The 24,843-nt window shown below is 37.7% G+C and overlaps 1 protein-coding gene across 7 annotated transcripts in view; it reads left to right on the forward strand.

Moving 5' to 3' along the window:
- Nucleotides 1-11,941: 11,941 nt before the first annotated feature.
- Nucleotides 11,942-24,843, forward strand: part of Ih (hyperpolarization activated cyclic nucleotide gated potassium channel Ih) — a 265,759-nt gene continuing 252,857 nt past the window's right edge. For 6 of the 7 annotated variants that reach the window (XM_089735592.1, XM_089735590.1, XM_089735595.1 and 3 more), the window contains exon 1: nt 11,943-12,188. The gene's annotated coding sequence lies outside the window, so the exon portion shown is untranslated. Of the gene's footprint in view, nt 12,189-24,843 lie in introns of all 7 variants that reach the window. The other variant, XM_089735588.1, reaches the window with a different exon arrangement.

The following is a 24,843-nucleotide window of genomic DNA, read 5'->3' on the forward strand; positions in this document are numbered from 1 at the left end:
CTGAAATCACTTCTCAAACTTGTAGGCTGTAAACACTATGATCATGAAATACGAGTAAATAAATATTAGGTGTGTGAGATCCGTCTGGTAATCTCAACTAATAAAAAAAAAGAATATAAGCAAAGGTATTATGTAATTTAAGAATATTAAAACGACAAACAAATTTTGAAAGCCCATACAATGCTTTTTAGATTAACCACAAAATTCTGAAGCAAATCGTGTATCTGATTTGTTAATAGATTTTTTTTTCTATGATTGTTTATTGTAATCCCGGCTTAATGAGAGTTTGACGTTTTAACTTCAAGCATGTTATTAGTATTATTTATTAGGCAGATTGGAACGAGGGAAGATCGAATGTATTCGTAAATAATTAGGTAATATTCATGCATTCAACAACAACAACAACACACTAAATTTAAAAATCTGATGATTCAATTAATTATGACTCTTTGGACTTTAAATATTTTGGTTTTTTTTTATATTAAATTTAATATATTACAAGAAAACTCGGAATCTTGTATATAAGTTATATCCATTTATTTTTATCGTAATCTACATTCATTATTAAAGTGGATTTTCTAGAAAAAAATGATGTCTGTGGCTCATTTTGATTACGAACCAGACAGAATACGTTCCAATATTAACAATACATAATATAATTGTTGCTTCTATGCAACCGATTCTAAGAAATTATATTATAGGGTGGGCCGGTGGTGTCGGTACCACTCTGTGGCCAACTGTTTAATATAATTCACTATCATCATCAGCCCACAGATGTCCACTGTTGGGCGCACCCTCTCACAAGGTTAACCATAATAACAGGTCGGCCTGTGTTGACTGTGTTAGCTTCAACAGGTTGTCGGTTTGTCTTGTGGGATGCCTACCCATGCTTATTTAATAATCTTACATATGTATATAATTAATAATCTATTATATTTTATTTAATAATAATATTCATAATAATTTATTGATATCGCGTATCGTTTGAATATAGAACATGATGGATAACTACGGTATTTTGTCGTGAATCAAAGAATGAATTGAGGCACGCGGGTAATAATAAAAACGATACGTTTGATATAATGATATTTAATAAATAATATATTAAGGAAGGATGGTGTGCTCGTTCGACTCATGTATGCAGCAATAGAAATGATTACTTCAATGACGACGAGAATCAGTTAATTAGAACTTTGACTATACGTGTATGTACGTAAATGTTCATATCAATATCGGTAGGCAGCGGCTTGGCTGTGCCCCTGGCATTGCTGATGTCCATGGGTGACAGTAACCAATCACCATAAGGTGGGCCGCATGCTCGTCTGCCTACAAGGACAATAAAAATAAAGATTTTATTATTGACATAAAACATTCAATAGCAAAATTAATAGTGTTGCTCGTCGGTTCATTCACTCTAGCGTGCTTGCCGTAAATCTTGATGCAATTATTAACTCTCAATCGAATTCGCTTATTCAATTAAATTAAATAACTTATTCAATTAAATTCAATTATTTATTAATTTAATGAGCGTTCGCGAAGACTGAGTCGAGCCTAATTTAAAATTTTTGAAACGTTCTATCGTTCGTCTAGCCTTCGAGTTGTATTTTTATATTAAACTTTTTTCCATTGTTTTTAAGTTTTATTTTTATAATAGCGTCACGAGACACCTTCAGGATGTGTTGGAATATTTCAAAATTGAATATTAAGCGTTTGTATAAGTGTAACATTTTAAATGTACTATGACTATTCGTAGATCAAATAATAAATTATGATTATTAGAAAAAAAAAAGCATATTGTACTACAATAATAAATGGTGGAATTACATGGTGTTTTGATTCTATAAAGAAACCCAAATTTATTTCGAATATTTCAAAACTAATTACATATTTACTTCTTGAGCATTTAATAATAATAATAATAATTGCATTTATTTACTCTACAATACAAATATAAATAAATTTTCAATTAATATGACATAAAAATTCTAATTCTAAACAATACGAGCTCACAGCCCACCTGGTGTCAAGTGGTTACTGGAGCCCATAGACATCCACAACGTAAATGCGCCACCCACCTTGAGATATAAGTTCTAAGGTCTCAAGTATAGTTACAACGGCTGCCCCACCCTTCAAACCGAAACGCATTACTGCTTCACGGCAGAAATAGGCAAGGTGGTGGTACAGAAATAGGCAGGGTGGTGGTGTGACTGTGAATTGTCTACCTAGTTTTCCGTTTTCATTTTTATTTTTATTGCTTAGCTGTGTGGACGAGCTCACAGCCCACCTGATGTTAAGTGGTTACTGGAGCCCATAGACATCTACAACGTAAATGCGCCACACACCTTGAGATATAGTTCTAAGGTCTCAGTATAGTCACAACGGCTGCCCCACCTGTTGTTTATTGAGGTGGTTCAGCAATAAAATCGAGGAAACAAAGAAAAGGCGTAAATTTATCGAGAATCACAATGAACAAAATTGCACAGCGCGTTGCGTCCGGTAGGCCGGTACACGTACGAGTCCTTCATTTTTTTTGACCGTTAGGCGATCACAGACAATACTAGACATTACGAACATAGACAAATTATATTTTATTTGAGCGCGTCGCTAACACTCCCCACCCCAGTGCTGACACAGCACTCTTCATCTAAAGCGATACGAGCGACGCGTGCCGCGGAGCGCCGCCAAAACCCTGTCTTGGTCTTTACTTCCACTAGCCGGACACGACCATCTCTGCCCGGAAATATCTGACTTATGAGACCCTTTGGCCACATGTTTCGTGGTGAATCGGGATCTACGATCAAGACAAGATCACCAATTTGCAGCGGCTTCTGCTCCTCGTGCCATTTACTCCTTGGTAAGAGATCTGGTAAGATTTCTTTTATCCACCTCCGCCAATACATATCGGCTAACCTCTGAGCTTTACGCCATTGTTTCGTCAAGCAAAGGTCCGAATCATCAAAAACACCAATGATTGGTAAGTTTGACGACGTACCGAGAAGAAAATGGTTTGGTGTAAGCGACTCAACATTTCCCGCTTCTACTGAAACGTGCATCAACGGGCGGCTATTTACTATGTTTTCTACTTCTGCCATAAGCGTGTTTAAGACTTCGTCTCTTGGTGCTCGTTCGTTCAAATAACTTTTAGAGATGTTTTTACACTACGTATTAATCTCTCCCATGCCCCACCCCAATGGGGACTCGCCGGGGGGATGAAAGTCCAATCCATACCTTTGTTTATACCTTCATTTTTCAACAGTTCAGTATCCAGTTCCCGCACAGATTTCTGCAGCTCCTTATCAGCGCCTCTTAAATTCGTGCCGTTGTCCGAATATAGATGGCGCGGCCAACCGCGTCTCGACGCCATTCGTCGTAAAGCCATAATTAAAGAATCTGTAGTAAGAAAATTGACTATCTCGATATGTATGGCGCGAACACGTGCAATTGTAAGTTTTCGTAGCCGATACTCGACGACGTAGTATTTGTAGAATTTGTAGCGTAGTTCATGTAGCCACTCGTAGCACGGGGCCACGGCACACCGAGTTTGTGAGATGCGGAGGCATCGCGAGGTGCCGAGTTCCCAGCCGGCTGGTGGCCACATTCTTGTCCATTTGTCTCGCTCGCTTGCGCTGTCTTCTGTCGCACCTTATCTAATATCTTGGTATACGTAACTCACTAACGGACGTAAGTAAATCAATCCATTTGCACCATTTGTAGTAAATATCATCTGAAATATAGTTATCCCATCCGATATTAAGGCGCCACGTATCTTGCAGCATAATTCTTCCCTGTATGGTAAACGGAGATAAGAAACCCAAGACATCAAAAATTGACATTATTACCCTTAGCATCAACCGCTTTGTAGGGCGCTCCTTACCATGAATAATATTTTCCGGTATACGCTTTAAAGACACATCAAAACCTAATACGTCGTCTTTGGGATACCATATAAGACCCAGAGTACGCTCACCTTCGTACCGCTGATCAATCTTGAATTTTACGGCAGCAGTACCTAAGGTCGCCTCGGGTACTGTGTTCAAGACGGCAACGCTGTTGCTCGTCCAATTACAAATCTCAAACCCGCCTGACCGATGTATTTTACTTATATTTTTTACCATTTCTATTGCTGTGACGTCATCGGGTAGGCTATCAATATAGTCATCCATATAGTGCGAATTACGTATCGCGTTGACAGCATCTGGTAAGGTTGAGACATACCGCCCAGCATTTTTATTCTTGATGAATTGCGCTATAAAGGGCGAACAGTTCGCTCCAAAAATAAGTGATGTCATCACGTACGTCTTGATATATTCTTGAGAACTGTTTCTCCAAAGGAAACGAAAGGCTTGCTGGTCTTCTTTACGAATTTTGATGCGCAAAAACATGTCTTTGATGTCACCTGTTACTGCTATTTTATTTTCCCTAAAGCGCAGCATTATACCAAATAGCGATGACAACAAATCGGGGCCGGTGAATAAATAATCATTAAGACATGATCCTTTCACCGTGGCCGCAGCATCGAACACCAGTCGAAGTTTTCTTTTGTTTGGGTTGTCCACTCCGAAGTGCGGTAAGTACCAAGTCCGGGGAGTGACCTCGGTGTCTACGAGTTCCGTCGCAAATCCATTGTCCAAGAGATGTTGGACACGTTCTTTGTACCTACTTGCAAAACCCGAATCCTTTTCCATTTTGCTCTCAATGCCTTTGAGTCGTTTCACAGCAGCAGCGTAGGAGTCTGGCATTTTGCAGCTTTCATCCTTCCAGGGTAGACCAACACACCAATGGTCGTCGATGAGATGCGCAGTACGTTCCAGCTGATCGATGGCGCGAACATCATCGGCATTTTGGCGCGGCTTAGCTAAAATTCCTATTGAGTCTAAGGTAAACGAACGTCTCACCTCCTCATGAAGACCCCGCAAGGCGATCTCGTCAGACGCAGGTCCATTTATGCCCCCGTTTATAATGAGAGTCGTGGCGGCTGATGGTCGGCGCGAGCGCTGCGGCACACGCACACTACCATGAATGCACCAGCCTAAACGGGTAAGCGTAGCAGACGGCTCATTTAAATTACCTAACTTAATTTCTAACGGTAACAATAAATGATAATTATCTTGACCGATTAACATTTCTGGTTTCGAATCAGTGGTACACAAAATATTTTTTAAATCCATTAAGTGGTTGTACTTATTACAATTGACAATAGACAATTTTTGCACAGGTAGATTTAACTCATTAATACTACGTGCTCTCACATTATATACCTTATCGTCTAAGCCACTAAGGTTCACATTAACAATTGTAGTATCGCAAACAAGTTCGTTATCAGTCCATGCACCGCGCACGTGCATCGTTTCCCGCCGGCCGCGCAGACCCGCGCGCTCTGCAAGATCGGTACTTATGAACGACACTGTTGATCCATCATCTAGTAACGCACTTGAACTTATTACACCGTTCGGTCCATGTATACGAATAGGAATTACTTTTAGTAACACTTTATGATCACTCCCGTTTATATGCGTAACACTTTCCTTGGTACACGAAGACGGCGGTGATTTTGTTTGCAGCTGCTGTATATTGGTAGCCGTATTATAGATAGGTGTTCTTTGCACTTGAATGTCGTTACTTTGGTTACTCGTGTTCACGGTATAGTGTAAAAGTCGATGATGGGGTTGACCGCAGTTGTCTTTATCACACACAGGCGCAGGGCAGGTATCTCGATCGTGACGTGATAACAAACATTTGTAACACAGTCCGTTACGTTTAATATATTGCCATCTTACTTTGCGCAGCGCTTTCTTAAATTGTTTACAATCTGTTAGTTTGTGAATGAATTTATTACAAAATCGGCATTTAGACTCGTTGTCCTGTAGTACGAATGTATGTGAGCGGGTTGTATATTCGTTCTGATTTTTCGTACGGACATGCGGGACATACCTTAAGTTGGTGAATACGCTCGCTGTTGTTGATAATTTTACAGCTTCTTCGTGTAAGAATTCGGACATAATCAACAACCTTGCTTTACTGCTTTTTGTGATTAATTCATAGCTGTAATCTGACCATTTTGAAACGAGTAGTGTGGGTAGCTTGGATAATATTATTGAGACAATATTTACCCCGTACAAATACTCCGAGCGTCCAACAGCTTGAACGGCTTCCACAAAATTCTGAACTTTCACTGCAAACGTCACAATATCCTTTTGGTAGTCCTGGTGCAGCGGCGGGAGTTTTTTGAGATCACAAACGATGCGAGATATAATGCAGTCAGGGTTTCCAAAACGTAGCTCCAGTGTCGACATAACCTTTGCAGGCGACGTGGCGCTGATAAATAATGCACTAACTGCTTCCTTCGCTGATCCTCTTAGACACTTACGTAATCTCCATAAGTTCTCCTTGTCGGTGAAGTTGCACACAAATGTGGACTCGTCGTACGCCTGCTTAAACTGGAGCCATTCCATAGGGTCGCCGTCGAACTCAGGCAAATCTTTCGGAGTAGACATACGGCTCAGTAGATTAGCGTTGGACGTATTGACGGTGGCGTTAGTGAGGTTTTTTATTGCTACAGCAAGCATTTCCACAGTGCTGTTAGATGTGTTGTACGTGGGCGGTACGTGGCCTCGTGACGTGGACGCATGGGCTGCAATTTTCTCTCTGACTACGGGAGCTGGGGGCGCCTCGCATAGCTGGCCCGGTGTTCTACCATGATCGGGGGCGAGCTGGTCCTTCTGTGGTACCTCCTCGAACGTAGTCTGATGTTTCTCGACCCATTTTTCTGCTTGATGATGAGACCTTTGAACATCTTCTCCGGTTTGTGAACTGTATTCCATCAGGTCGGTCTCTTCCTCAAGTTCCGCTAATTTTAGTTCTGTTTCTCGATCGATGAGTGCCATTTGGATTTGTGCTTTTTGTTTCTCTGCTTCTAATTGCAATTTTCTTCGCATTATTTCTTTACAATAAGACGATTTGGATGATGCTTGGCTTCTATATGAGGCTGTTGCTTTTGGAAGCGGCTTATCGGAGACGTTGCGCGTAGGTTCCGATTTTATTTGGCTACCCTCCATAGTAAATGTGCGACTAAAAGTTTCTGGAACTTTCGTTTTAATTTGAACACCAGGTTGCACACTCACACTTTTTTCAGATGGCTCATCCTTCAGCACACAGTCCACAGGCATTTCTGTGTCGCGATCACCATTTTGCGATGAACGTTACTGCTCGCGGAGTTGCTTCCGTGTGTTCACCATTTTTCGCGGCGGCGTGTGGTACATAATATAATTATGAAGTAATCCGGTTCGAAGACCACTTTGTTGTTTATTGAGGTGGTTCAGCAATAAAATCGAGGAAACAAAGAAAAGGCGTATATTTATCGAGAATCACAATGAACAAAATTGCACAGCGCGTTGCGTCCGGTAGGCCGGTACACGTACGAGTCCTTCATTTTTTTTGACCGTTAGGCGATCACAGACAATACTAGACATTACGAACATAGACAAATTATATTTTATTTGAGCGCGTCGCTAACACCACCCTTCAAACCGAAACGCATTACTGCTTCACGGCAGAAATAGGCAAGGTGGTGGTACAGAAATAGGCAGGGTGGTGGTGTGACTGTGAATTGTCTACCTAGTTTTCCGTTTTAATACATGACCAGTTTTGTTTATATTTTTTTAAATTGTAGTCCGAAGATGCTATAATAATATAACAGACGCCAACGGAAATGTTTTGGTAAAATTGATAGCAGTTACGACTTTTTTTTTTTTTTTCAAATAAATACTAATTAGACAATAATAAAATAAGAACGACATTAATGAGAGAATAACTTCAAACGAAACTATTGGATCTATTCATATTCTAATGAAATTAAGTTTAAAAAATATAATATGAAGATAAAAGAGAAAGGTGAACTCGGCGATTTTCTTAGTTCCACTACTCGTCGGTAGATGGCGCTTAACGTTGAAAATTATTCGATTCAATAAATTTTCATTCTCTATCAATACGGAATAGGATTATCAAGAATTTAAACACGAATTTAACATTTATATTATTAATAAATGTAGAAATTTACGATACGATAGAATATAATTTCTTTTAAATTTTTTTTATTCCACCTGTCGAAGTCTGTGCAAGAAACTAGAAATACTAGTGATCCCACAGAAGTCGAAATTCAACTTTAATCAATTAAAATTTTATGTTTAAACATATGGTTCTATTGTTAAATACTATTGTACTTATATAATATAATCACAGGTTTCGCCAAAACTACACTATATACAAATAATAATAAAGACAAACAATATTAATCTACAAATCGTCAAATACATGGTAGTGTATTTAATGTTTTCTTTATTGATTTAATGTATCTTTTATCCACTATTTAAAAAAAATATTAGTATTGTGCACTTCTTCTCTATATTCTCTATAAGTGTGGAGAATTTCATACTCCTCCGTCCGCGCAATTTTCGTAAAAAGGCATACAAAGTTTTTGCTTCACGTATTAATATATAGATAATCTACGAATATGTATATGTAACTATACAAGGAATTAGAAAATACAAAAACAACATTAATTTATGACTAATTGCTTTTGTGTTTTCCATATATAATTCTAATTCATTCCTCAAAACGAATATAACGAACATTAGGCTACGGGCGCTCTTTTAAAAAGACAGTTAGTAAATAAGAGTTTTTTATGGAGCATTGAACATACATTTTTGGAGAAGATTTCTACAAAAAGTTTATTTGCTGCTATACGCACACGGCCCCTCCGATGATGAATGATCATGAACATCTGAATTTACCAGTCGCAATCAATAAATTATGACTATCAAAAACAATCTAATCAGATCTTGAATAACAAAATTTCCATAATTAAAGAAGTCGTCGTGGCCTAAAGGATAAGACGTCCGGTGCATTCGTATCGAGCGATGCACCGGTGTTCGAATCTCGCTGGCGGGTACCAATTTTTCTAATGAAATACGTACTCAACAAATGTTCACGATTGACTTCCACGGTGAAGGAATAACATCGTGCAGTAAAAATCAAACCCGCAAAATTTTAATTTGCGTAATTACTGGTGGTAGGACCTCTTGTGAGTCCGCACGGGTAGGTACCACCGCCCCGCCTATTTCTGCCGTGAAGCAGTAATGCGTTTCGGTTTGAAGGGTGGGGTAGCCGTTGTGACTATACTGAGACCTTAGAACTATATCTCAAGGTGTGTGGCGCATTTACGTTGTAGATGTATATGGGCTCCAGTAACCACTTAACACCAGGTGGGCTGTGAGCTCGTCCACACATCTAAGCAATAAAAAAAAAAAAAAATTAAAACCCTTTTTCGTTTATTAAAAAAAAAAAACCCTCTTCCAACTTTTTATCTCGTCAAAAATTTCTTATTATAACACTTTAGGTCGGTGAACAAGACAAGGCCTACTGTTTCCCGATTCTATTATTATTTTTATTATTATTTGCGTAATTACCGGTGGTGGTACCTCTTGTGAGTCCGCACGGGTAGGTACCACCACCCTGCCTATTTCTGCCGTGAAACGGTAATGCCTTTCCGTTTGAAGGGTAGGGCAGCCGTTGTACTTTAAAAACTGATACCTTAGAATTTATATCAAGGTGAGTGGCGGCATTTACGTTGTAGATGTCTATGGGCTCAAGTAACCACTTAACACCCGGTGGGCTGTGAGCTCGTCCATACATCTCAGCGAAAAAAATATATATATTTATTTACCTATAGCGTCAGCGTCAACATTTTTCAAATTAAATGCGATCCAGAATGGAATTATTTGTATTTTTAAGGCCCCAAATAAAAACCGCTAAATAGTCCCAATTTACTGTCGTAAACTATGTTTCATCTTCAAACACTCACACACATACCCGCAAGCACGCACACATCATACAGATATAAAAGTTATAATTATTTTTCATATCTGACACCTACATCCTGCACTCGACCTGTTCAGATAACATTCATTAATGAATGGGTTAATATTTAAACTTATCATATAATAACGTATCAGGAAATTTATTAATTTGCGAGGGTTATTCTCGAATATTTCAATTTAATAACATGATTACAATAAGTAATATTCTTTTTTTTACTTGCTTATTGCAACGAAATGCTTCAAATACTGGTGGTATACTATACTGGTGGTAGGACCTTTTGTGAGTCCGCGCAGGTAGGTACCACGACCCCACCTATTTCTGTCGTGAAGCAGTAATGCGTTTCGGTTTGAAGGGTGAGGCAGCCGTTGTAACTATACTGAGACCTTAGAACTCATATCTCAAGGTGGGTGGCGCATTTACGTCGTAGATGTCTATGAGCTCCAGTAACCACTTAACACCAGGTGGGCTGTGAGCTCGTCCACCCGTCTAAGCAATTTAAAAAATTTACTTTTGTGGCGTAAAGAAAAATGACGTGGTATCTGAGTATTATACCGGCTGATATTTGGCTGTGGTAGGACGTGTTTTCTAAGGGCGAATTTACATAACGAAATTAGTGGCATGAAATTAATTTCGTGACATTACTTTTACATTACTGGTGGTAGGACCTCTTGAGAGTCCACGCAGGTAGGTACCACCACCCTACTTATTTCTGCCGTGAAGCAGTAATGCGTTTCGGTTTGAAGGGTGGGGCAGCCGTTGTAACTATACTTGAGACCTTCGAACTTATATTTCAAGGTGGGTGGCGCATTTACGTTGTAGATGTCTATGGGCTCCAGTAACCACTTAAAACCAGGTGGGCTGTGAGCTCGTCCACCCATCTAAGCAATGAAAAAAAAAAGAATAAAATTAACGCACGACTACTTCTCGGTATAAAATAAGTGGTTAGTAAATTGGTAGTACAAAGCCGGGCTAACTTATGCGGAATTTACATTACGAAATTAGTGTCATGCATGTTGAACTCAGTTTCACGAAAGTAGTTTCGATATATGGGAAAGTAATTTCGTAAAAAAAAAATAGTGTCGCGAAATCCACAGTATCGCAGTACTGGTGGTAGGGTTCTGTGTAGAAGCCCGCCCTAGTAAAGGGAGGGTAAAACAGATTTTAAACAATAGAAATGAGACTTCGACGTCATTTCTTAAGGTATGTGGTGCCATTTAGGTTTACGGTAACCATTTTACATCAATTCGGCTGCGAAACTCACAAAAGCATAAAAAAATAAACAAATTTAATGGTACTTTGTCAGCATCACGACGACTGATGGGATGATTTTGGCTGTGGTTTTAGTTTGACGGAAGGAACCTGGTGTCGCTCGTGAACTTCAGCAATACTGGGAACACAGTAGAGTGTTTCCCTAATTTTCTAATATTTCTAGTTGTTTTTTTTCTCTAATTTTTTCCCTAATTTTCTAATTTTCTAATTCCCTAATTTTTTTTTCATTTGCAAAAACTGTTGATCTCAGTTTATTTGTAGCAGGTAATGAAAATGAAATTTGAATACAGCAGTGATTTATTTACACAGGTCGGGATGCTTGACAGCCAATTCGTTTTGTGTGTTTTGTTGTGTACGGTAACAAATAAAATGGCGATATATTTTCCTAGAAACGGTACAAATAAAGTGCCACTGATAATAGACTACTGATAACCGAGCGAACTGAAACGATTTAGTTACTTTGTTAAATAAAATGTATAATTTGATTACGTCATTAACAGCGAAACTTCAAAGAGAAATTTTAGTAATGAAGTAAGGAAACATAAATAAAAAGTTTTGCGAGAGCTTTTAATCTTAACAAGAGTTCCCGCCTTACTGAACGTGGAGTAAGGTCGGCGTACATTTATTTCAGCATGGAGACGCAAGTAATTCTACAGGTCTAGTCTGAGCAGTGAGTAATCTCAAAATTCGTGTTCGGCAAAGGTTTATTAGCGGCGCGCTTTTAAGCGTGAGACGCGTCGCACACGTGAAGGCTGTTTAATCGCGTCTGAACGAAGGCGGCGCGGCGGCGGGGCGGCGCCCGAGCGGCAGTCGCGCTTCAAGCCCCAGAGGGGCTGCACGTGTCCTCGCACCCGCTCGCGACTTATGTAACCAACCGCACGGTGAGTCCGCAGCCTCCGAACTCCTCCCCCACATCGACCCCGCGGCTCGAACCCACGCTCTCCGACTCGCGCCCGACTCATATCGACTGATAACCTCGCGCCCGCCCGTCTACACTCGCCTCGTGCACTGACCGTCAGCTGAGAGATGACATAATCGATGCAGTAAGTACCGGTGTTACGATCATTCGATTATTGTGGAATGCTGCCGGTGCGTTATGTAACGGGAATCGAGACATGCCGACTACATGATGTCTCCAAAGATACCGTTAACGAAAGAATACAATACTGAGCTACTTTCTCAAGAAAATGCCACATTTAGGTATTTTATGAAGCCAGTGCTCGACTAATCCTTGACTGCGACTTCGCTTTAATAAAATATTCACAATAATATTCGCTTAAATTCGAAGTTATTCAGCATGTCATGTTTTTGTTTGTAAGTACGGTTGTAATCAACTTACATACATAACCACGTGTTCCTATACGAAGTGGTTAGAACACATTTCCTTTTCATGAATATGGTCAGAGCTAGAAAAATTCTATAGGAAACCGCCTAATTGGAAGGTCGGAGTCGCATACGGATCCTTTCATTCGCGTAAAGTACAAAAGTCAAGCCCGGGGTAGGTACTTCATAATATTATTTTTATTACATAATATTATGTACACACGTCTTCAAGTCAAGTACGTATTAGTAATGATGTCGTATAAAAAAGGGATTTTACGGATTAATGGCAGTTTTATCGAAGAAAATCCAGGTTGAAGCGTATAACAATTTATCACGACACTGCTAGCGACATTAAATACGTATAACAAATTAATTTGTGGCTACACGTTAACTTGAGACAAACAGTTTGATAATTATAAAGTTAACCGAACTATCCCTGAAAATAATATGCGTTGCTAAAAAAATGCAATCGTTCAGAATTATCATTTTGCGATTTAATATCACTTTTTTCTTATTATCTTAGTATTATAATATTTGTGAAGTTACGAATAATTTAAAGCATTTAGTGCGCACGGCGGGAAGTCGTTGGATGCGGAAGGCGGAGGACCGCATTATGCGGAAGGCATTGGGGAAGGCCCATGTCCAGCAGTGGGTAGATAAAGGCTGATGATGATGATGATCATGATGATGTAATAAAAGTAAAAAGTAAGTACCTAGTTTTAATTACGTACGATACCCGCGAAAACCCAAGAAAATAACCACACAATCATTTTCTTTAATATAAACTTAACAGGCAAATAAAAATGGAATCATCTTGTAACGGCTTAAAAGTAAACGTTGTTCAACCTAAATTGTTTCGTGTCCTTTATTCTTCAGACAGATTCATTTTTTCGGGATTTCCCATTTCATATTATTTTGCTCTTTGTTCTGAGCACGCGGATGAAATAATCTCAAAATTATAACACAATAATGGAGACCTTTTTGTTGGTGGTAGGGCGTATTATAAGTCCGCGCGAATCATCATCAGCTTATAGCAGTCCAGTGCTGGACTTAGGTCAGCTTATAGCAGTCCAGTGCTGGACATAGTTCAGCTTATAGCAGTCCAGTGCTGGACATAGGTCTCTGGAATAGCACCCTCCTTAGCACAACCCTCGGTTTCTCTGATCCAGCTCTTGCCAGCCACCCTGCGTCACTCCACCGAGCCTTACTGCACTACGTTTCCCAATTCGACGAATTCTCCAATTCCACGCAGATAGATACTACCCTGCTATAATTTTCTGCCGCGAAACTGTCATACGTTATAGTTATTTACACAATTGAGACTTCGACCTCATGTCTCAAGGTAGATAGGGTCATCGGCGTTGTGTTGTCTATGAGCTCCAGTGACCACTATAAATCACCGTTACCAGTCTAATACCATAAAAAAGAAAATATTATACATATGAACCATTTTGTATTCGTTATTACGGTAGATTATACGGTAGATTTTTAGGAATAAGTGGTAGTTATACTCAACTCTTTACGAATTAATGAGTGTGCCATTTAATGAAATAACGTATATCAAATGTGGTAATGAAAAAATAATAAACGTAAGGTCCGAATCAAGAATCCTCTTGCAGTCGATTCACAATTGGCGTAGCTACTGAGTATAAAATCTGAACTTGCCCGATTAAGCATTATGGCTATTGCTACAACTAAGCAATAAAAAAAAAAACATACGATCTCAATGGAGAACCTCCCCGTGAAGTCGATTATTAATTAAAGTATTTAAAGAATCGTGTTCGCATATTCAGCGCTAATCTTTCCTTTCTGATTTATGTGTTAAACCTTTCATTTCCATTTAACTATTTAATTTATTGCTGAACCGTCATCGGATTTGATATCTTTCTTCATCTATGAACAGTGTTACGGAATAGAATGTTTAGTTCATAATTACTATAAATCTACATAAAAGACTATATTTATAAAAGCAGTTACGGCGTCCGTTACATTACCATAAATTATGAAGGTAAAAATATTTAAATTGTTCGCAAAGGATACGGGAATTGAATCGAATAGCACAAAAGATTTAAATCAAAATGCCGTGCCAAAAAGGTCCTTTAACCACGATTTTAACTATATGTGACTAAAGACAGCAAGCAGTCTAGAACTCCAGATTTTTTTTATTGTTTTTATTTATTGCATATGTGGGTGAACGTTACGTTACGTAACGAGTAACGTTTCTCACTTCATTAAACTTGAAGACAGGCTCATCTAGTCTCGAGCTTAATCCATTTGGGTTTTTTTTAGGCTCCCTTTGAGAGAGTACAGCATGCTCTAAAGAGCATAATTCATTCATAATATTTTGGAGCTTTGTTATTTATTTATTTTTTATTGCATAGATTGGTGGTCGAGCTCACAGCCCTACTGGAGTTAAGTGGTTACCGGAGCCCATAGACATCTAAAACGCAAATGCCGCGACCTACCTTGAAACTTGAGTTGTATGGTTTCACTTTTCACTATGACTGCCCCACTTTTGAAACCGAAACGCATTACTGCTTCACGGCAGAAATAGGCAGGGTGTTGGTACCTACCCGTGCGGACTCGCAAGACGTCCTACCTCCAGTATTTACGAAAATCATTCAGCTTTGTATATCTCGAGATGAGCATCTGTTTAACATCGAAGCAGCCTTGAAACTTGTCGACCCATCTTAGTTAAAACGCAACAGCAGAGAGCGATATCCAAGTATCTTAGTTAATAGCTCTCCTCTTGGATTTCATCTCGCAAAATGAAGTCGGTTCTTTTATTTTATTCATTCTATGGTTTGGCTCACAACTCTATCAACCTTATACTCTTACTAGTAGGATGTTAATTGGTAGGGTCGAGAAACCAAAAGTGGATGATGGTGACAATCTTACCTACTTAATAGCAGATACTCAAACAGACTTGATTCAAATACATACAAATGTTGCTGAAAAGCCTGTCACAGTATTATGACATCATGAGAATGAATATGCAGGTTGATTTCTATCTACTAAAACAGAACAATTAATTTAAAGCAACGCACGCGTACGTCATCGTATGTGGGCGCCAATACATTGACCGTTTTCATTGGTAATATATTATCGATCTTGTATTTGCATCCTGCCGAGTATCCCAGGCGTGGGTCGATGATTTATCATTATTCGGTATGAGTTTATGCACCGTTATGTTTTCGCACTGTGTTGCATTGCGATATCGATTTTTTACGAAAACATTTTGATGTTTCAAACTTTGTCTCGGTGATATTTTACAATTTCTGTTATTACTTTCTGTTCTAAATCTCAGTTTTTACTGTAAGTAACTATAACGTTAAATCAATTTTCGGATTTGTCTCGTAATATATCTCAAGATAGGTCTCGGTTATCGCTTAATACGAAGTGGTCTATGAGTTCTTTCACCCGTTTATAGAATACTAGCGACCCGCCCTCGCTTCGCTTCGGAAACATTAAAACACACATGAAACCAAAAAAAAAAAAATAAAAAAAAAATACAAAAAAGTAGCCTATGTTCATCAGGTACAATGTCGGCTTCTAATGGAAAAATAATTTTTCAAATCGGTCCAGTAGTTTCGGAGCCTATTCGAAACAAACAAACAAACAAATCTTTCCTCTTTATAATATTAGTATAGATGCAATAGAACAGTGCTATTTATATGGTCTGATTCAGTTTTATAATGCCCATAACGGGCTTATAAAGCTCTGATACCTTACTTATTATGCGTAGAACCGTTATTATTTTAAAAAACTTCAAATATATCAAACCAAATAAACTCTGTTCTCTCGTCTCACACAAAATTACCGATTTTTTAGTTACAGTTATATTATGGCAGTGTAATAAAAACGCCTGAAATGTCATTTCGGGTAAATAACATGTTCGGTAATAGTTTTTACATCCATTACAAATATATAAAAGTATATATATAAATCACAACATAAAAAGTGCATTGTTAGTTTTTGCGATCTTTAACTAAAGTTTTTGCGAGCAACCAACAAAGTTTTTTTTTACATTCGGTTACATAGTTAATGTCAGGAAAATAAGAGATATTTTGTTACGTAGCATAGTATTCGACGATTTAGAATAACAAGTACAATATAAATAGATTATTATTATGACTCATTCCAGCTCTTAGTATAATTGCGGAGTTGGAAGCAGAAATTATGCGGTCGAGTTGAATTATCGTAAGTTTTGTAAAATTACTAGAAATCACCCAGCCTGCTTAATTATAGTGTTATCGAACAGGTATTACAATGCAAATAGTAAGGAATGCAACAAACAAACAAACAAAAAAGGTTAGATTCTCTAAAGAACGATAATTATATGCCACGCGATCCGTAAGACCTAAATCATTTATAATTCAAATAGCCTTTTTCTGTATGAAGTTAATTGAGGTATATTTGGGTACTAAGGTCCAGTACCCAAATATTTTGCTTTGAAATCACAAGTTTTTAATCAGGTGCGGATTATCACTCTTTTGAAGTTTCCCAAAAATTTCGAGGCCTAAAGGCCTAAACGTAAACAGGGTACCTTTCAAATAAATCGATACAAATGCTCGAAATGTCAATAATCCCAATAGTTTGGGAAGTTTGTTTGGATTCTCCTAGAAATAGCATCGGCATGATAAATCAGTCGTTTTGCGCACTAAACTGGCTTCTGCAATGGGTTGAATTGAACTTAAATCAAATCACCACATTCAGAGACCCGACCCGCAGAGATCTCCTTCAGACACAAGTTTCGATCGCCACGCTTGCACTTTTCTGCCGGGCTAACTAGAAAGCTCGACTTCCAGTGGCTTGTATTTCTTCAGTGAATTGTGGCGAATCTTGAAGAATGTTAAAGTGGCGATTCTTTTGCTTCTCCTCATAGATACTAAAGTGCTAACGAAGCGGGGCTTTGTTCCATGCTACTTATGCGCACTATATTGTATCATGTTCTACCGTAATTTATATTTGTATAAACCATGTTGAAGGGTGGGGCAGCCGTTGTAACTATACTGAGACCTTAGAACTTATATATCAAGGCGGGTGGCGCATTTACGTGGTAGATGACTATGGCCTCCAGTAACCACTTAGCACCAGGTGGGCTGTGAGTTCGTCCACCAATCTAAGCAATAAAAAAAAACCAGTAGGTGCAATATTTCATTTCTATCAAGTTTGCAACGGTGCAATATTCATTCAGGTGCAATATTTCATTTCTATCAATTCTATTTCTATCAAGTTCAATAAAGTAACTTTTCAAAAGTGAACAAGAAAGATTGTGCGTTTTCAATAATCGACAGCCGCGTTTAATTAAAATGTATTCATAAAGTTATCGTTGCATTGTCATGTATACTTAAAGCAGATTCTTAAGTTTAACATTTAAAAGCATATTTACCCCAAAAATGTCAATAAACAATTAAGTTTTGCTAGTAGAACAGATTCGAGTAAATTCTTCTTTAATAAATGAACAGATACGTAATACTTTTTTTTATTGATTTCCGCTTTAACACTGCGTTTATTTAAAAAACAAATGTCATCAAATTGTAATTAGACCTTTTGTTAAAATACCGAAAATTTAAATATCCAGCAGCACGCCGGTTATAACACGAACGGTGTTGCTGGTTTTTGTATGAGAATTCGTTTGAGCACCTAACAGCCTGTTCAGTTGATTATTATTTGCACAGAATTACATGTAAATTTTTATAAAAGGCTAATGGAAATTTGATTTACCGCGTTCAATGTTTATTTCAAGCGCCTCGGTCTGAGTACGGTTACATGTTTTGCTTCGATGGCTTCTGAGAGTATTACCGCTCTCCGCAGGGATAATTTCGAAAGTATATTTAATTTTTACCATGCGTTGAATATGAAATGAATAATTAATTTTTTTTTTTCGTTTTGTGAATTAAATATAGTTAGAATTCAAATTGAGTGGGTAATATGCTATTTATTATATTACATTTTGAAAACGAACTTGAGAAATAATAAATAGGACTTAATAGATTTAATTTAATTAGATATATATTTTAATGTTTTGTATTTGTAATTTTTATTATAAGTGCGTCATTTTAAACGTTCTTAATTTTTGTACACGAAATAAAATACGTAATTAAAAAGCCAACATTGAAATCGTAGTACTGGTCTTTTTAAATTACTTAGCTGGGTTGGTGATTTTACCCACCCACCTGTCCACTTGCTATTAAGCGGTTACCGGAGTCCATAGACATCAGCAGCCTAAACGCCGCCACCCGACTTGAGACATGAGTTCTAAGTCTCAGTTTTATATTACAATGGCTGTCCCATCCTTCACACCCAAACGCATTACTGTTTCACTGCCTACCTACTACCCACCCTGCCTACTTCTGCCGCGAGCAATTCTTCTTCTTTCTCTTTCTTCTTTCTTCAATTTCTTGTCTAGTATGTGCGTCATAAACTCATTAACCACCACATAATAAAATAAGAACTTCATCAAAAAATTGCGCTACGGAACTACGAAGGCTTTGTTCTAAATGTAAATAAAGGATGATAGTGTTGGCTACGTTAAAACCATTTGTCATTCCCTAAATCGTGGTTCGTCGGTGACTCATAACAATATCGATCAATTGTTGTTAGATTATAAATAACTTTGTAGGAGCAAAAACTAAAAAAAAAATGAACGTACATGATCGCAAAAAAAGCGATCAGCGTTTAAGATGGTCTATTCATAACTTATTATTATTATTTTTTATTGCTTAGTTTGGTGGACGTGCTCACAGCCCACCTTGTGTTAAGTGGTTACTGGAGCCCATAGACATCTACAACGTAAATGCGCCACCCACCTTGAGATATAAGTTCTAAGATCTGAGTATAGTTAAAACGGCTGTCCTATCCCCTTCAAACCGAACCGCATGACTGCTTTACGGCAGAAATAGACAGGGCGGTGGTACCTACCCGTGCGGACTAAAGATGTCCTACCACCAGTAATTACGCAAATTATAATTTTGCCGATTTGATGTATTACCATACATTAACCGTTAAGTTTTATAGATTTATGTATATTTTATTGTCTAATTATGGGGCAGTCATATCGCCGTAATTTTACGCGGGCACCTCGTGGGGCGCCGTGCCGTGACACGATCCAGTTACGAAAATACAAGCGGGCATAAGATATCGAAAAATATAATTGAAGTTCATTCAACAGTTTTCATTTGTGGAAACAAAATGTGGCGCCAATGAGTTTGGTTGCATTTCCATTAAATGGCGTTTGTTTAGTCTCACTTGTGGTTCTATGTATTCGGATTTATATCTAAATGTGAGAGTTTTAGAACGTGTAGTGAACGGATATGAGTTGATATCTTCATTCTGCCTGGTTCAGTCACTCATCAAACACGAATTACGGTTTGTAGCGTAGCATTATCACTATACATATTGAGGCTGTTACTCGATCATCCGATTTACGGCTTGGCTTTGGCAACTGTTTAATGGTGACCAGATACCACGTCTCCACATATACGTTGTTAAAATAATCACTATTTGATCACACATGTTTTTTTAATTTGTTTTATAGCTTAGATGGGTGGATGAGATCACGCCCCACCTGCTGTTAAGTGGTGACTGGAGCCCATACACATCTACAACATAAATGCACCACCCACCTTGAGATATAAGTTGTAAGGTCTCAGTATAGTTACAACGGATGTCCCGCCCTTCAAACCTAGACAGGGTGGTGGTACCTACCCGCGCGGACTCACAAAAGGTCCTACCACCAGTAATCGACACATATCTCATCGACGTTAGATATTTAAATTTATATTTCGCTTACTCACTCTTTATTGATTGAACGATTCAATGGCGGAATTTGCCAACGCTGTCACCGCTATGAATGCCGGTAATATCTTGAGTGACGAGTTCGCTTTGTCTGGATGTTCCTCTATACGTTGCTCGGCGGTCCTCCGACGTGCTTACATACTCAATGATTTATTACTTTACAGTCTCTTGTCACCAACGTATGATGTCGTTCTGAGTGCTTTCATACGATTGTTTTGACACTAGTATCAGTTTGTTATAACTAATTTAATGTCTGCAATACATTTTATTTGGAAAATAGATTGACATTGTGTTCCGTTGTTTTGCTGATTAATCGCAAAAGTATTCTAATTAAACACAGATAAATATAAGATATGTAATTGGGACAAAGTTCCTTAACGCGCGTTGCGAAAGGGGGTTAGATGGAAAAAATTAAGACCAAAAGTTGTAACTACACTTTTTGCTATAGATGTAAGCCCTGCAGCGTGCGCGTGTTTCTCTGTCTCTCTCTCTCGCTCTCTCTCTCATAGAAAGCAAGCCAGTTATTTTAATATTTTTATTAATTAATTATTATTATTATTTGTTATTAATTATTTAATTATTATGAAATAATTAATTAAATTATTTAATAAAATTGATTATTTAATAATAATTAATTAAATATATTTTATTATTATTTATAAAATAAAATTTATTTTTATTACAATTCCTTCACTAATTAATCGAAAGGAACTTCGTTCCCTCCGGCTGCCCCTTGACACCTCTCAAGTTTTTTTTTTTGCTAATTTACTAAACAGCAAAATAAATCAAATTTGCTATACCGCTTAAACAAAAAAGAATCTTAGATTTAAAATACTTAATGCTTGATTCAGAATTTTCAGTGACGCGACTTCAAAAAATTCGAGTTACCGTCGTCGGTCATATTTGTTTCGAGTACATCCAAATTACGGACACGAATACAATTAAGTTTTCCGAGTACGTGTAATTTTCATCTTCGGCAAAAAGGTTGAACGCAAGGAGAGGGATTAAGGCACTTAGCGGCCGGACGCTATGACGTCGATTGATTTTTCCCAGTGGCCTATGTGCGATCAGCTAACCGTCCTCCGTCGAAGTGCTCGGTCAATATACACTGAATTTGAGTATTTGCTTGGCTCCTCGAGCCACTGAGCTGCGGGCTCGTGTTGCAAACGTATCAAATGGTAATTAATATCATTGTAGTCCCGTTATGGATTTGATTTGGTTGCAAACATTGACCAATTAATTAATCTACGTTTCAATGATAAATAGCGGGTAGCTTGATAAAGTTGTAGAACTAAAATGTGTGGGACTTTTTGGCGGGAACGTGAGGAGTGAAGTTGTGTGCTTTGTTTTATTTTGTCGATTTAGTATTTCTTTAGGTTTACATGTGTAATAACGGTGGTTTATTAACTGTTTAATATCTGTGAAAGTGCACAAGTGTGGGAAAATGAAACAAAGCCGCTGGACTTAACTTCTCCGAATCCTCCAAAAAGTCTACTGAAAAAATCTTAGTAAATGACCACCATTTTAATGAGATTATATTTCATCCCATATCATCTCATCTTATTTCATTTAATTTCATCCCATTGATTATAGTCTCTTCTTCTTCTTCTTTTAGATAATTTGGCTCCAACGCCTTTGGCATTGATTTTGCCAATGTCAAAGTATTTACAAAAATGACAGGTGCTTAGAGAGGGAAAAAATTACTAAATCTAAATACAAATAAATTTGGTCGGTTTTTCCATACGCGAATCAGTGGTTTTAAGAACAGCACAAACAAATATATGTTAGACTAACTACTTTAGAGATAAATATTATTAGCAGATAAAAATTTACACAGAATATTTACATGTTTAGAATAGACTAAAGTTAATAAACAATTAATATTAATAGGTCGGGGAATGTCATTGGGAAGGATATCATAAAGAGGGGATACGATATTGGGGCAGTCGAAGAAAATGTGATCCAGGGTACCCTCATCTAATCCACACTCACAAAGAGAATGGTCACGGACTCTAATTTTGGCAAGAAAAACAGGGGAGCAAACATGGCCAAGTCTAAGACGGATTATAGCTGTGACAATTTTTTTAGGAAGATGGCAGTAGGAGGAAAACCAAGGCTTAGAGGGCAGGGTCGGTTGCAAGTTACCATAATGCTTACCTACTGACTGACGAGAAATCTGCCAGCTTTCATTCCAAGATTGAAGCATATCAGATTTTGCCAGAGAATGTAAATCTCGAGGAAAAATTTTGTTATACTTGTTACAGCCCATAACAACAGCCTCCTTGGCACAGGAGTCAGCAAGCTCATTCCCACAAATTCCGCTATGACTTGGGATCGATTATAGTCTCAAATTAATCATCTTCATTTCATTTCATTTCATTTCATTTCATTTCATTTCATTTCACTCCATATTATCATTTTTCATAAAAAATAAGATTAAAAATGAAAATAAGACATGACTTAAAGGTCTTAGTTACCAGGTCATAAAACCCCTTAAAAAAACTAAAATATGTGCATAGATAAAAAGTTATCTGGAATTTTTATTTGATTATATCTGATTCTACCATAAGACTTTATTAGCATTATTTCTGAAACTGACGACGGTTCTTGTATATTGTAATTAGCATAATATAATTACGAATCGCTTGTTTAACGATTGCATGCTGTCGGTGTAATTGTGTTAGCATTTAGCCTGAGATGATTCCGTAATCTATTGTCTTGATGTAAATTATACTGACACACACACACACACTAACACAGTTAAATAAACACGTTAAGAGAACGATTTATGAACGATAAAAACTCAATATTATTCCAAGTAAACAAATTTATCTTGTATTTTTACTTCTTTTTTGTGTGCGATGACCACAGATACTTTATATACGATAAACAGAAAAGCTGTCTTTGGTTGACAAGGGTAAGGTTTAATGCATTAACTTTGCATCCCTGCAGGCTGGATTATCTTACTTCACAATAATTTATTGTAAGTCAATTCAAATGACATGCAAATTGGTTAACCTTGTTTGCTCAGTCGATCTTCTAAATGCGATCCACGTTCATCTCACGGGCTAAGTAGAGATATTAGATTTAAATTTAGTGATGAATTAATTTAGAAGCAGCGTTTATGTTTTACAGTGTATTGTATGTTTTTTTTTTAATTGCTTATTAGGGTGGACGAGCTCACAGCCCACCTGGTGCTAAGTGGTTACTGGAGCCCATAGACATCTACAGCGTAAATGCGCCACCCACCTTGAGATATCAGTTCTAAGGTTTCAGTATAGTTACAACGGCTGCCCCACCCTTGAAGCCAAAAGGCATTACTGCTTCACGGGCAGAAATAGGCGGGGCGGTGGTGCGGACTCACAAGAGGTCCTACCACCAGTAATTACGCAAATTATAATTTTTGCGGGTTTGATTTTTATTACACGATGTTATTCCTTCAACGTGGTAGTCAATCGTGAACATTCGTCAAGTACTCTACAAGTCTATTTTCACGGAAAAGAACGAAACTAGCCACACGAACAAAGGGAATTTGTTGGCTAATATTATTTTTGCACATCATCAAATAGCGTTGATATGTGTAACATTAATATTTGTCAATATGCAATCAAAAAAAATAATCTGTCAGCGATTTTCGAACTACTTATACCTATTTTAGATTAATAAAACCGTTTTAATTGAACTTTTTATAGCAGTTATAACATAATTATAATACTTTTGACTTTATAGAGCCATGCTTTTCTTTTGATGCGAAGGACAGTCATTGCAAATTAAAATAGAGGCTTCGAACTCATAGTTGTGTGTAGCAATATTACGTTGAGCGTGTCTACAACCTAATTTTAATCGACTTCAAGAATTCTGATCAACCAACATGCAGGCATGACAATACGAGTATAATGATTACTTTGTCTTATGGATGCCAGGATGAAATAAAAAATGGTACGGCTTAAAATCTTTTTTTTATTATTTTTTTATTTATCTAATATGGATATTTACTTATGAGATCTAATTTACTTGTGAACTAACTTAAAAACAAAGATTATTTAATAAGCACAGTTAGAATGTTGCTCAAGTTTGTCTTTTTTATTGCATTCACTATTGGAAGAGCTCATGGTACATCTGGAGTTATGTGGATAGTAGGGTTCACAGATGCCGTTACCCGTCATGGTGAATTTTATAGTATAAGGTATTTGTATAGTCTCAATTGTATTCAAACTGTCTCGCCCTTCAAAATGGAACTCATCGAAGAGTTCGACGTGAAATGACGTGGCTCGTAACAACAGTCTACTGATTTTCTCGAAGAACTAGCAATTCTGATTCGGCGGTAGGTGCACTTGCGAACCAGTAGTTTCCAAATCCCACTCCTCTCGGCTATATCCGAGCCAGTCCACCCTCTGTATTCAAGTTTAAAGGCCTCCACGTGATTGCCAGTCACTCCCCTCCCCAAAAAAGAAAGATAACCCCTAAATTGAACCCGAAATAATTCAATTTTCGCCTTTATCTATTCTATTCCCCGTATCTGTATCTCGCCGAAGCCTTAGACAATATTAAACGTCCATTAGTACGTTATATAAT

This window comes from Bombyx mandarina, chromosome 19 (assembly GCF_030267445.1).
Source record: "Bombyx mandarina strain Sakado chromosome 19, ASM3026744v2".
Classification (NCBI taxonomy): domain Eukaryota; kingdom Metazoa; phylum Arthropoda; class Insecta; order Lepidoptera; family Bombycidae; genus Bombyx; species Bombyx mandarina.